Source organism: Lepus europaeus, chromosome 12, assembly GCF_033115175.1.
Source record: "Lepus europaeus isolate LE1 chromosome 12, mLepTim1.pri, whole genome shotgun sequence".
In the NCBI taxonomy this organism is placed as follows: domain Eukaryota; kingdom Metazoa; phylum Chordata; class Mammalia; order Lagomorpha; family Leporidae; genus Lepus; species Lepus europaeus.
In genome coordinates, this window is record NC_084838.1 from 24,176,580 (window position 1) to 24,191,892 (window position 15,313).

The 15,313-nt window shown below is 45.7% G+C and overlaps 1 protein-coding gene and 1 pseudogene across 7 annotated transcripts in view; both read right to left on the reverse strand.

The window, feature by feature from the left end:
- The window catches only part of PALM2AKAP2 (PALM2 and AKAP2 fusion), a 371,129-nt gene that overhangs the window by 309,715 nt on the left and 46,101 nt on the right, over positions 1 to 15,313 (reverse strand). The gene's annotated exons all lie outside the window — the stretch shown is intronic.
- Positions 13,313 to 14,352, reverse strand: LOC133771200 (U11/U12 small nuclear ribonucleoprotein 48 kDa protein-like; annotated as a pseudogene).

The following is a 15,313-nucleotide window of genomic DNA, read 5'->3' on the forward strand; positions in this document are numbered from 1 at the left end:
CATCCTCAGCCTACTTTCCATTCATAAAACCAGAGCAGCTGTTTGGTTCACTGGTTAGGACCCTGCTTGGGATGCCCACATCTCATATCAGAGTTCCTGGGTTCCAGCCCCAGCTCAACTCCAGATTCAGCTTCCTGCTGATTCACACTCTGGGAGGCAGCTAGTGATGGCCCAAGTACTTTGGTCCCTGCCACTCATAGAGGGGACCCGGATGTAATTCATAGCTCATGGCTTTGGCCTGGACCAGCCCCAGATATTGAGGGCATTTGGAAAGTGAACCAATAAATGAAAGATTCCTCCCTCTCCCTCTCCCTCTCCCTCCCTCTTTCTCTTTCTCCTTCTCTTTTTCTTTCTCTCCCTCTCTCTTTCTCTCTTTCTCTTTCTCTTTCTCTCTCTCCTTCTCTCCCTCCCCCTTCTCAAACAAATAAAAATACATTTTAAAAATATGTAAATTAGGCCAGCAGCGCCAGCACCCCGGGTTCTAGTCCCAGTTGGGGCGCCAGATTCTGTCCCGGTTGCTCCTCTTCCTGTCCAGCTTTCTGCTGTGGCCCGGGAAGGCAGTGGAGGATGGCCCAAGTGTTTGGGCCCTGCACCCGCATGGGAGACCAGGAGGAAGCACCTGGCTCCTGGCTTCGGATAGGTGCAGTGTGCCGGCCATAGTGGCCATTTGGGGGGTGAACCAATGGAAAAGGAAGACTTTTCTCTCTCTCTCTCTCACTAACTCTGCCTGTCAAAAAAGTATTTAAATTACTTAACCTATGTCTCATTTTCTTATGTATAAAATGAAGCTATTAGGAGAACTTACTTCATGGGACTGCTGTAAAAAAATAATTCTAGAAAGAGTTTAGCAGAGGGCTGGGTATACTCTTCAATCAGTATATGTTAGCTGTGCTCAGCTCTTGTTAATGAAAGGAACAGTTATATTCCATATTTAAATTCACCAATAAATGAATAATCAAGAGCTGAGGAATAAAGCCCAGATCTGAAAAACTGTCATTTTTGTGTACAGCCAACTAAGAACTGGGTGTGGTTGCTGGGGTCAGGAACTGCGGATTTGAATCTTAGCTTCTCCTTCTTGGCTGCATTAGGCAGTTGGATGATGGGGCTGTGACAGCTGTGTAGTGGTGACAAAGGAGGGCCAAGCAGGCAGCAGGCTGGCCTTGCCCTGGCTCCTACAAACGTCTGGGACTCAGCATGAGCAGCTGGGATGGGGCCAGGCCTGGGGTAGAGCGGCTGCCAGTTAACTTCAGATGTACCTGGTTCCAGAAATGAAGTTAGTCCTTCTATTTTCATCACTAAGGTCTACACGAGCACTACCAACTCTACTCCACAGGGGAAGGGGATGAAAATGAGTGTTTACTGAGAGAGGACAAGCGCCATGCAGGCCCCCACATATGTCATGCATGGTGGTCTTTTCCCCACACCTTTATCTGTAACATATTTTGAACACATATCACATATATGAGTACATAACATATATATGTGTGTGTGTATGTCTGTTTTATATATATATATATACATATATATATGTGTGTGTGCATGTGTGTGTGTATATATAAAGAGAGAGAGAGAGAGAGGCAACGTGCTTGTCTACTCAACTAATGTGTACACTACAGAATAGGTGCCAAAATAGGCAGATAAAACAGATAATTTACAGAGGAAATAAATAATGTATTAATTCAATTAAAAATCAGAAGCCCTATTCATGGGAGTAGGCATAAATCTTTTGTTCAAAACGTCTTGGGAATCTTGAACTTCTGGGGTGAACTTCTTATCAGATATGATAAGCTTGTCTTTGTTTTTCTGTCTTCCTGGGGTTGATATACAAAACTCCTTCCCAGGGGTGAGCGTTTGGTGTGGTGGTTAAGATGCAGCTTGGGGTGCTCAAATCCCATATCAGAGTGCCTGGGTTCCAGCCTGGGCTCTGCTTCTGAATCCAGCTTCCTGCTAAGTGCATCCTGGGAGGCAGCGGGTGATGGCCTAAGCAGTTGCATCCCCGGCCCAGCCTCAGTTGTTGTAGGCATTTGAGAAGTGAACTAGTGGATGGAAGATCTCTCTCTCTCTCTCTCTCTCTCTCTCTCCCCCTTCCTCCCTCCCTCCTTCTCTCTTCTTCCCTCCCTCTTCCTCCCTCCTTTTCCCTGCCTTTCAAATAAATAAAATTAAAACACAAACCAAAAGCCCTTCTTCCCAGAGGAGAGGTACCAGCTCTACCATTTTTGAGGTTTGTGTGGCCACTGCTCATTTCAACTTTTAATTAGGTTTTAATTCACAGTTTCTATGCAAAACCTTTTTAAGCCACTTCTTCGTTTTGGCAGGGTGTGCTCCTCTTAAACTAGATAATGTTCTCTGAGCACTCGTTCTCTCTGAAAAGGCAAATTGCAAGCAAACATGGCAACATGCTGAGAGGGAATGAATGAGGATGGAGCTGCCAAGCCCTTCCAGTTCCAGAAATCCCTCTTTTCTTTGAGGACATGCCCAGAACATGCAGCCCAGGGTGAGTGCCAGAGTCCAACCATATATTAAATATGAGTAAAGCTGAATTTTCTAGTAAGTAAAAAACACACAGAAATGCTAATACTGTCTGCCCACACTTAAAAAGGGCTGTCCTGTGGGTCTCCCAGAATCATTCACCTTTTTGGATTCCATTTTTAACACTGCTCTCATGTGTCACAACAACCCTGTTAGATAAGTGGATAATGGCAAGCCCATCTTACATGTGAGTGAGAGACTGAAGCCAGAGAGTTTGTGCATGTCCTCTGGGAGAGCAGTTTGCCAATAGGGTTAAACCCAGGCCCTCTAATACTGGCTCCAGTGCCCTTTTTATTCTACCCTCTCCTTCCATCCCTCCAGCTTGGCCAGCCTGGTTCCCTCCTCTTCCCACTCCTCATGATGCTGAAATAAACACCAGTTTCCAAGAGGCCACAACCTGAGCAGCAAAGAAGCCCCTGATGCCAGGACATTGTGACAGCTAAGGAATCCAAGTAGAGACCCCTCCTGACATCAAGTAGAACACATTTATACAAGAAGTGTTCACTTTTGAGGAACTGACATTCGGCAGAATCAGGCCAAATTCTAAAATTACCAATAAAAGGGATCCAGCCAAAGATGGGTGAGAAGTGGGATGGCGTGGTGGTTGAGAATCCTGGCTCTGGCTCCGCAAGAGCTGGTTGTCAACCCCAGCTCTACCCTTCCTAGTTGTATCACCCTGACACTAAGCCTTGGTTTCCCCAACCTTTAAATGCTGACCCTTTGGTTGTTGAGAGAATATAGGGCTCCTTCACAGAACAACACAGGGGCTGGTGCTGTGGCACAATGGGTTAAAGCTCCAGCCTACAGCCCAGGCATGCCACATGGGTGCCAGTTCGAGTTCTGGCTGCTCTACTTCCAATTCAGCTCCCTGCTAAATTACCTGGGAAAGCACTGGAGGATGTTCTAAGTTCCCCCGCCCCGCACCCACAGCAGAGACCCAAAGAAGCTCCTGGCTCCTGGCTCTGGATTGGCCCACCTCTGGCCACTGCTGCCATGTGGGGAGTGAACCAGCAGATGGAAGACCTCTCTCTCTGTCTCTGCCTCTCTCTGTAACTCTTTCAAATAAATAAAACAAATCATTTTTTAAACAATAAAAAAAAGAACTCAGCACAGCACAGTCCCTGACATCTTTTAACATGTAAAGGGCGAAGCTGTGACTTCTGTTTGATTTTTCCCCAGGACAGGGAGCCCAGGTAGACCTGTGACTCTTGTCCTAACACAGACCCTGCAAGTCCCTCTGCTCTCCAAGGCTCTCCTACTCCACCACAAGAACCTCACACCACAAGGGGTCAGACTCCCACTCTGCAAAACGTTGCATCTCAATACATGCTGCTTACAAATCCTCCTGTTTACTTACCAGGGCAACTCTGCTGAGACTCTGACCTGCACAACCCAGGAAAGAAAAGTGTAATCTTGGGCCAGCACCATGATGCAGTGGGTTAAGCCACTGTCTCCAGTGCCGGCATCCTATAAGGGCATCAGTCTGAGTCTTGGCTGCTCCACTTCTGATCCAGCTCCCTGCTAACATGCCTGGGAAAGCAGCAGAAGATGGCCCAAATCCTTGGGCCCTTGCATCCACATGGAAGATCTGGAAGAGGCTCCTGGCTCCTGGCTTCGGCCTAGCCCAGCCCCAGCCATTGCAGCCATTTGGGGAGTTAACCAGCAGATGGAAGATCCCTCTCTGTGTTTCTCTTCTCTCTGTAATGCTGTCTTTCAAATATATATTTTTTAAAAAGATTTTATTAAAAATAATCAAGGGAGATAGAGGCGTTTCCTAAATCCCAACTGATTTTTCCCTACTACAAAATGACACTTCTTTCCCCTTGGTTGATACCGCATTAAGTTAATTGTGTGTTCAGATACACAACCTTTGCACACCATCAAACCACAGTTCTAAGGAAGCAAACTCCTGGAAGGATTTGGTCACTGAAGGGGGTTAACAGAACTATGGGGTAAGAGCAGGCTAGACTGTACACAGGTCCCCAGCCTGGGGCAGGATCATCCCGCAGAGGGTCACGCAGCATTTGGAAATGCATGGTTGGATTTACTTTTCTTGACTGTCACAGAGACTAGGAGGCACAGTGACATTTAAGAGTTGGGACGACAGAGATGACAAACATCTTCTAAAGTGTCGAGCAGTCCCATCCAGTGAACACCAGTAAGTTCCTGACTGGATGAAACGTGCTCAGAACATTCCCCCAGTGATGTTCCAGGGGCTCATTACACTAGGTGAGCTCATAGACTGGAAGCTCCGACTGTTGGGTGGGCTTTAGGAGACAGGGTCAGCCAGGGCCAGCGCGGCTCTCATGATGCTTTCTGAACATTTCCATGATACGTGGAACCCTGCTCTGAAGGCTATCCTCAGCTGGACTACAAGCTCCATGCCAACACACATCACGTTTGATTCATCTTTGAAAACACCAGGGCCATCATGGTTCTTGTTTTTTTGTTTGCTTGTTATTGCTTTGTTTTTACCACTATTTATTTATTTGGAGGGCAGAGTGACAGAGAAGGAGAGAGGGAGGGGAAGAGAGAGGAAGAGGGGGAAGGGAAGAGAGAGAGATTGATTGATCTTCTATTTGCTGGTTCACTCTCCAAATGCCTGTAACATCCATGGCTGAGTCAGGCTAAAGCCAGGAGCCTGGAACTCCATCTGGGTCTCCCACGTGGGTGGCAGGAACTCAAGGACTTGTACCATCATCTACTGTCTTCCCAGGCACTTTAGCAGGAAATGCTAGATTGGAAATGGAGGAGCTGGGACTTGAACCAGCACTTTGCTGATAGAAGATGTAGGCATGCCAAATCACAACTTAACCCTTTGCACTACAATAACTGCCCTACGTCACCTTATTTATTGAGTGATTTTATAATTCTTATTTATTTTACTTCTCTGGCAGACAGACAGAGAGCTGTCATTCCCTGGTTTACTTCCCAAATGCAATGCCTGCAACAAAACCTTGAGCTGGGAACTCAATCCCCAGGGTACACAGTAGCGGTCAGTTGGAATCGGGGCAGAGCTTAGCGGCATCTTAAAGCACTCTGCCAAGCACTTCCCTGTATTTTAAAGATTATTTATTTATTTTATTTATTTCCTTGAGAGGTAGAAAGATACAGAGAGTGAGTTCCTCTACCCACTTTGGTTCACTCTCAAAATGCCCACAGAGGGGAGCAAGCTCTCTCTGTCTCTTTCCCTCTCCTCCTGTTTCTCTGCCTTGCAAGTAAAGAAGTGACCTTACCAAAAAAAAAAGAATGTTGCTTTTGAAAATGGCAATCAGCTTCAGATTACTGTTTGGCAGCGACAGAAGATTAATGTGGCCCTCAAGAGCAAAATACCAAAGAGCCAACAGCAGATATCAGCTGGCCACTTAGTGTGAGCCCAGGCTGAGCTGACACAATGGTTCACTGCCTTCTCCCAACACAGCTTCCTTGTGAGGTGGGTACAGTCATCGTCATTCCCATTTTACAGATAGCAAGACTGAAGCTTCGCAACATTATCTAATTTGGTGGCACTCACATAGTACTACATGGCAGGGCCAGGATTGGCACTCAGGCAACGAGACTTGTCCCATCTCAAGGCTGGAGCCTTTCCTGCACCTGCTGGGGAGCCCAATCGGCCTGGCAGAAGGACACTCGATAGTTGAGCCCTCAGGAGGATCAGGAACCTGCTGCTTTATGCCCTGGATCTTTTGCACCTGTTCAGCCTGGCCAAGTCAAGAAGCTGTCTCGTCACGACATTTGAGTGGAGACATTTGAGTGGAGGTACGGCACTGGAGTTGGAATGAGAGAAGAATCTGTCCGTATTTCCACTGCAAAGGACATATTTACACTCTTGATAGTTGGCTTCCAGTCCATGACTTTAGAATGTGTAAGGCTCTACTGCTTCAAAATAATTTGCTTTCTAAAGGTAACTGACAGCTGAAGACACCCCACATGGCTATTTTTGAGATCATTTTTTTTTTTACTAAGCAGAAAACCAAACCAAAACAAAAGGACTATTTCAGCAGTCAAAAAGACAGAGTTCTATATATGCAGACTTACACAGCTGGCTCATTAGACACAGGCTGATTATTTTACACACTGTGAAGTTCAATATTTTCCAATAATTATCAAGAAATGCCGGGCCTGTCAAACGTAAACATGTAAGAGCACTTGTGTGATTGCAGGCTTCTTTATTCTGGCCCTAGATCTGAGGTCACCCCGAAAAAGCCCAGTGTCTGAGGCCAGAAAACAACTCCCAGGAGAGCCAATGGCTTCCCCCAGGGCCTGTGGGGAATACTTTATTGTGATGTTTACAGTCATCTCGGCTGCATTTATTCTGAGTCTGCACTCCCAGAGTGGGACAGGTGGTGGCACCAGGATATCTCGTGGTTGCCTATGTCATCGGTCACAGTTCACCTCAAGCATCACCCCTGCATGACTCTCGTGCCAGGCACTGTGGGAGGTGTAAAGGTCAAGGAAGCTCTCTGGACCCTGATTGCCGAGTCCCCACCAGATGCTGCCCTTCATCAGGGCAAAGTTCAGCCTCAGAGAGACATGTGCTACGACCAGGAGAAGGGGAAGCAGAACTCTGGGAGAATACACATGCCCTGCATATGTGTGTATGTGTGTGCATGTGTGTGCACACACATGCATGTACATAGGCTCTCATATGTATTTGTGTTGGGATGGGGTTCACATCCATCCATGGGAAAAAAAGACCACAGTACTAACCCCTATGGAAAACCCCACCTCCCATTGAAAAGCTCCCCATTGCAACAGCTGGTTTTTCTCTCCAAGTATCTGGGGACTCAGAGACTCAAGATCCACCTCTTCTTCAGACATGCAACCCAAAATCTGACATTCCAGCCAAACCTGGGGCAGCATGAAGGGGTCCTCACCAGCTTTCACCCTTTGCTGATTTGAAGAGCCTGCACGGGGAACCACATAGATGACTTCAGGCTGAATCAGGCCTGGGTTTTAGTGCAGACATTCTCTATGGCAACTGCATGACTTCAGCAGGACGTGAGCTTCAGGGACATCACTGGTAAATGGTGACTTGTTCCTTACATGGAGATCTGTCACGATCATGAAACACCACCCACAGGACAGGTATTGTGGCGCAGCACAGTTCGATCTGGCTTGCAAATGACAGCATCCTATACTTTGAGTACCAGCTACTCTACTTCCTATCCTGTTCCCTGCTAATGCACCTCAGAAAGCAGCAGAGGATGATCCAAATACTTGGGCCCCTGCCACCCAAGTGGGAGATCAGCATGCAGTTCTTGGCTCCTGGTTTCAGCCTGGTCCAGCCCTGGTTACCATGGGCATTTGGGGAGTGAACCAGCAGACAGATTTCTCTCTATGTATATGTGTCTGTGTCTATCTCTCTGCCTTTCAAATAAATAAACAAATATTTTTAAGAAGGATTTCTTTATTTGAAAGGCAGAGTGACAAGAAGAGAGGAAGACACAGAAACAAATCTTCCATCTTCTGGTTCACTCCCCAGACGGCCACAACAGCTGGAGCTGAGCCAGGCCTGGAACTCCATCAGGGTTTCCCACATAGAAGGCAGGGGCCCAAGCACTTGGACTGTCTTCAGATGCTTTCCCAAGCACAATAGCAGGGGACTGGATCAGAGGTGGAGCAGCTGGGACTCCAACCAGTGTTCACAGGGGATACCGGCATCGCAGAAAGAAGTTTAACCCACTGCGCCACAATGCTGGCCCCATAAAAACATCTTAAAAAATGAAACGCAGCACACAGTACAGCAGACACCAACAAGCAGGCATTCTTTGTCTTCCTCCCCTCCCCCAAGGCCATTCTGCTATCCCAAGCCAGGTTTAGAAACACTGGCCAGGGTTTTACAGTTAAAATTAAACAAACACACTCTGCGCTCCCTAGTGACTGCAACTGCCGCCTGGGCTAATGTTATTCTTACTTTTTCCTTAACAGCTTCTTTTTTCCCCCTAAGGGAGGTAGCAGAGGTAGGTTCCCACAGGCTTCCCTCAGCTGGACCTGAGATCAGACCTTGGGTCTGCATGTGTTTTGTTGGTCAAACATGAGCACCATCTCCAGTTTGGAGAACTGAGCAGATCCTCTCTTGGGCTCTCAGGCCCCCATGCAAACACACACACAATGTGTTCACCAAGATTGCCAACCCTGGAGCCTATGAGAACAACCAGTTCTAGGGAAGTCACATTCAGAGCCCGGTGTTGTGATGCTGTGGGTTAAGTTGCCACCCGCGATGCCAGCATCTCATATGAGCATTGGTTGGGGTCCTAGCTGCTCCACTTCCAATCCAGTTCCTTGCTAATGCACCTGGGAAAGCAGCAGAAGATGGCCCTTGTCCTCGAGGGCCCTGTTACCCACATGGGAGCTTCCTGGTTATGGCCTAGTCTAGCCCAGCACTGGCTATTGTGGCCATTTGGGGACTAAGGGTACAAATGGAAGATCTCTTTGTCTCTCCCTATCTCTGTGATTCTGTCTTTTAAATAAATAAATATATGTCAGTTTCTCAACTCAATTCTGCCACATTGTACTCACCTGGGGCACCCCATTAGGGACACTGAGCCATGCTATTTAAACAGAAAATTCTTTTCCTTCTCCCAATCTTGTCTTTTTTTGTTTGTTTGCCTACCTTAAGCACCTCTGTTAAATATCTACACAATGAAATTTCAAATCAAGTTGTTTTTGCACTGGTTATTTACATAAAAATTAACAATTTTTTAAAACATGTGCACATGATACCAACATAACTGATTATTTTAGTTCTGAGATCTTAATGAGAGACTATGAAAGTGGAGTAAGCCCACCTCCATTGGTGTTCTGGCCAAGATAGGAAATTGCAGTTCTGAGAATGAAGAGAGAGAGAAGACAACAGAACAGATGGAAAATACACCATGCAAGACTGCTGTGTGTGCAGAAAGCAATACTTTATACCTTTTCACCCCAGAATTTTGGGATGGATGGAGAAGTTAGAAATGTCAGTTTCTAGTCCTCCATTCACAGTGAGCAGGACAGCCCCAAGTTTCCCTGAATTACTTTTGTAACAGTCACTTAGTGTGTGCTGTGGTCTTTGTTCCAGGGTGCTGGGGAAACCAAGACAAAATGAGCCACTCCCTCTGTCCTTAAGGGCCTTGCAGTCACTATCTAGTCAGGAATGTGGGTGAGGAAGCAGTCAATACACAAACAAAGCACATTGAAATGGAATGGAATGGAATGGAAAGTATGGGTTCCTGGGAGAGGAAGGCCATAGGGCTTTATAGGGGAGGTGTCACAACAGGGTATATGCTCCCCAGGGCAACAGAGAATTGAGGCAGGCATCCCAGAGAAAAGACAGCCTACATAAGCAACCAAGTCTAACTCAAGCAACCGCAGGGAACTTTCACTCTCTTACACGCATTCTTTACATAAGTAAGCAATACTTCCTCTGTACGCCAGTTAGTTACCTGTCAGCTAGAGCTGAAGCACAAGGCAAACTCCTATGGAATCAATAACTAAAGCATTATACAATGAATCATATTTCTTATGCCTAACCTGATAATGTGTGATAAGAGAGCTCATTCACAGAAATCCTCTACCCCTCCTCACCATCTCATCACCTTTCGGCAAGGCCCCTTCAAGATCCATTTTCTAATTATAAGAAATTGAACTTATTTTAGGTCAGTGCCTGCAGACTTACTCGCCTTCCATTATTAGATTTGCATGCTGCTCTTATTCTTTTCTTTCCCTAGGATCAGAACACATGAACCCACTAATCCACCTCAGCAAATACATCAACAACTCTTAAGAAGAGCTATAGTGTGCTGTATCTGTGTGAACTCATCTTCTTTATTAAATGAATTCCCATTTTGTGAGATAATGAGTTAAAGTCAAACACGTATCTCTGGCTACTGCCACAACTGCATCCCAAAAGAGTTACTGTGCAACTATCTTTTTTTTTTTTATTATACAGCATGGTTGAAATGATGTAGAAGCTGGCCAGGGGAGCATGCTATCACTTGCAAACCATCATTACCTCACGTAACGGACCACTTGTTTAAAATCATCCATCAACACATTCTGGGCAAAACTGAACTAGAAAGGACACTACTGTGCTGGTTCAAAGAGTTCCTGTGTGCATTAGTTCTGAGAAGACACACATGTCCACTCCATACCTGGCACATAAACTCAAAGCATAAGAATGGAATGCAATTGGCGAAGTCACATTCGCAAAAACAGGAGGGGGAACACAGCTTGGAGACAGCTTGGTAGGCTGCCACAATAAAATAAAACAAAGAAACAAATAAACAAACATGGACCCTAAGAAGGATATCAACTGTGGCTACTCCCATTCTACAAAGGGGATCCAATTCAAATCCCCCAAATTCTCTCAACTCCTACTTCAATCTGTCAAATGCAGGGGATACCACTAAGCTCAGAAGATTGAGGCAAGGAGGAAAACAGATGACATATAAAGTGTTCTGCATCCTGGTAGGTAGGTACTCAGTAAGGGTTGGTTTTACTCTTGCCTGTATAGATGAGCTAACCCAATGCTTTCTTAAAATTTTATTTATTCTAAATGAACAGTCCATGATCTTTGTAGACAGAGACCCTTTTCTCTCTTTGTCTTTTTTTTTTTACAGGCAGAGTTAGACAGAGAGAGAGACAGAGAAAAGGTCTTCCTTCCGTTGGTTCACCCCCCAAATGGCCGCTATGGCCAGCGTGCTGCGCTGATCCGAAGCCAGGAGCCAGGTGCTTCCTCCTGGTCTCCCATGTGGGTGCAGGGCCCAAGCACTTGGGCCATTCTCCACTGCCTTCCTGGGCCACACCAGAGAGCTGGACTGGAAGAGGAAGCAACAGGGACAGAATCCAGTACCCCAACCGGGACTAGAACCTGGGGTGCCGGCGCCGCAGGCGAAGGATTAGCCTAGTGAGCCGCTGCGCCAGCCCACCCTCTCTTTGTCTTTAAGCTAAACTGTGCATACCATAAAGCTGAAAGCACAGTGATGAAGGCTTTGTTCAGTCAGCAGTGACCCATCCCCAGGAGATGAAACTTCACATCCAGTTCCCTGTGCCACAATTGGTTTGGGGCAGACACGTGAATGAGTTATGGCCAACAAGAGGAAGGCGTGGTCTGCCAGGGAGAGGATGGATGCTCATGTACTAGACTGAAGCTTGTACTTCTCAAAAGTGCTGTAGACAATTCTGATGCCTGCACTGAGAAGAACTTTCCTAGATCAATGGCGCACAAGTCTCTTTATTGCCCACTCTGGGCATGCTACTCCTTTCTCTTTTAGAAATCCCAACTATTTACACGCAGGCCACATTATAGTAGCTTTGTTGCTAAATGGAAATCAGGCTTTTTAGTACAACTTACTGCAGCCCTTGGACTAATGAGACTCTACAGCAACATGCCAATTTGAGTTCCTAGAGCCCCTTGGAACCTCACTTCGTAGGCTGTGCTGGCAACCCTCAGTTCTAAGTAAAAACTGGTATTTTATGGGATACTTCATCACTCACCAAAGTAGGGACTTGTACTTTTATCTCAGTTCATAATTGGCAGGTCATTCCTTGGAAGAAATCATATTTGAAGAATCACCACATTAGGACCCAATCATGCTGTTTTGAGTCCATTATGCCCATTTATGAAAGATGTGAGAAGCAGTGTGGTCTCAGCTTCAACCATCCCCAGTGGGAAGACCAGGTACTGTCAGGTGCATCCACTCTCCAATCCCCCTCTATTTCCATCTTCAGGTGATTTCTCTCCTCAATACCCACATCTTTTTCTTTTTATTTAAGATTTACCTATTTATCTGAAAGGCAGAGTGAGAGAGAGAGAGAGAAAGAGAGAGAGAGAAAGAGAGAGAGAAAGAGTGCTTCCATCTGCTGGTTCATTCCCCAAGTGGCCTCAACAGCCAGGGCTGGGCCAGGCTGAAGCCAGGAGCTAGAAGCTTCATCCAGGCCTTCCTGATGGGCCCAGGGTCCCAAGCACTTGGGCCATCCTCCGCTGCTACCCCAGGTGCAATAGCAGAAAACTGGATAGAAAGTAGAGCAGCCAGGACTCAAACAAGTGCCTACATGGGTAGCAGGTAGCAGGTAACAGCCTAACCCGCTACACCACAAGGCCAACCCCTACTCATATCTTCTTCAGGTTTCTCTTCACTCCCCCTTTCCCCATTTACTTCAGAGAAATTTATTTTCCTATCTCCCTTTTGCAAGGCAAATATTAGTTAAATCATTAAGTAAACTGAAGTAAATAAACCATATACAAATGCATTCTCCCATATAATTTCACAATAATAAAGCACCAGTATCTTCCAAAACACTTGAGGGGCCCAAGAATCTCTGAGAATTTCCACAAATTTCCATGAAACACTCAGTTGTCCCTTTAGTGCCAATTAAAGGTACCTCAAACATCAACGCTCATGAAAACAAAACAGCATATCAAGGTCAATTTTAGAGTTCTGTTTTACTTCATTGTTAGACTTTCAAGAGGTGCTTTTTATTGCCAAGTTCTTTGGAGATGTGTAGTGACTAATTCAGTTGTATCATGGGTTAAACAGACATGTATACACTGGGCTGGGAAGACAAACACTTTTCCACTTAAATTCTAAGCCATAGATCATTCTGAATCACACCCCACTGAAGTCTGGCAATTCACAGTCACATGATAACCCACTTTCCTTGCTTAAAGCAGAAACCGTTAACAGTAATACTAACAAAAGAAAAACACAAACCAATGTGCCCCAGAGATCTGATCTTCCATTTTTTTTTTATTCATAATCTGAAGCATATGTATTTATTAAAAAATAATGAGCACCAAACCAATCATATAAACACATTCTCCAATGCAAAGCAGTTCCAATTAAATATCAGCATACCGGTTATCATGACACAGCATAATTAAAACATGCACGAATACTGCATTCATATTTTCTGCTTTCTTCTTTTATGACTATGATGCCTTTCCCCATCCCTCTCTTTCCTTCTTCTTGACTCACTGCTTTTGTCTTTATCTTTATTTCTTTTTCTCTTATGTGGGCTCCTACTCCGACCCCGTCTATGCCAAGAACACTCGGCGTCAAAATAGCTTCCACCAGACTGTCGTGACTCTACCGAAGCTGATCGCCTCTCTTCCTTCCTCAGTGTATGATTTCTTGGTTATGTGAACATTCTTAGCTCTGTAGGACTGCCGTCTTCTCTTATAATCTCTTACTTCTGCCAGGATTTCAAGGTAAGATTTTGGACTTTTTCGACTATTATCTTGATTGACTTTGGCAGCCAAGTCTACAAAGAGATCACTGTCATTCTCAAGGATCTGAGAATCGGAGCGCTTCTTCTTTGTCTCCTCAACTACATAATCGTAGAGGGCAAGGCGGTCGGCTTGGGTCAGATCACAAACAGACCGTTTGTGATTCAGAGGAACTTCAACAGGCGACGAAGAGTAAATCCCCCAATTATTTGGTTATAATCACCATCTTTTCCAATTGCAGTTCTAGCTTGTTTAATCATGTGGAATTGTGAGTCCTCATTCAAAGTAACTGAAAGTACCTTCACATTCTCATAGAAAAACTCAGGATTATACATTTCTTCCTCTTCTTCCTTGGTATAGCCCAGTTTTCTCAATCTGCAAGATTCCATGTACCTTGCTAACGATGACCTGGGCGTATGATGATTCAAATCATAAGGACATATCACAATGTCATCCTCCGCCGCTGCCTCCTCCCTGCCATCCAGCTGCTCCAGGCTCCAGCCCAGCGACGCCGTCACCTCCTCCAGAGTCTGGCAGCAGCTCTCCACGAACTCACTCAGCTCTTCCCGCAGCTGTCGGCGCTCCTCCAGCGGAGGCGGCTCGCCCGCCATGGCCGCTGCCCCCTGATCTTCCATTTTTAAGTAACTATATGGCAGGCATGGGTGTTGAGTCTCTTAAGAGGTGACATATTTGAGGGGATGGTCAAGTAGGGTCAGCAACATTGCAGGTAGAACTGTAAATTTCTTGTTAGAGATGCCCCCTGCCTTTACCTGGCCAGCTCTCCTCCCAGGCCAGCCAAGTAATGAAAGTCAACAGAGTGCCTTCCCCTAGGAGGTTCACACCTCCCTTAGGATATACCCCATGTGAAGAGATAGATAGGTCTGGGCCTCTGAATTTACAAGGCCTAAAGCCCACCAGATTATTATCAAGCCCCTTCTATCAGGTTCTATTTGCCTCTCAATCAGAAAACATCATTGTAGCTTAGACAGCACCTTTCTTAGCTCCTCTAATAATGACTCTGTCCCTTGTTCTAGGCCCTGTCTAGTGCACTTGGGCCTCATTCCTTTGTAATCATAACCTCTACTCTACCACCAATGGCTCTACTCCCAACCTGTGTGTACTGATGGTCCTCTTCCCCACTTAATGCTGTATAATTGTTCAAACCTGGTAAATGCCACTCTTAGGATCATTGGTTACTATCCTCACTCTGTCTTTTATGACCTTGTCTAAATATGATCAGAGTCGGCAAACTTGGAAGGCTTCCATAGCCTTGGCAACTCATGACGACAGCCTAGGATGGTTACTGGCGCCATAAACTAGAGTGTCAATTTGTTGGGTCAACAACAGGAGCCACTGTGCACTTGCTCCTCATGTGGGATCTCTGTCCTTAATGTGCTGTCCATTGTGATTTAATGCTATAACTAGTACTCAAACAGTATGTTTCACTTTGTGTTTCTATGTGGGTGCAAACTGTTGAAATCTTTATACTAAATTGATCTTCTGTATATAAAGAGAATTGAAAATGAATCTTGATGCAAATGGAAGGGGAGAGGGAGCGGGAGAGGGGAGGGT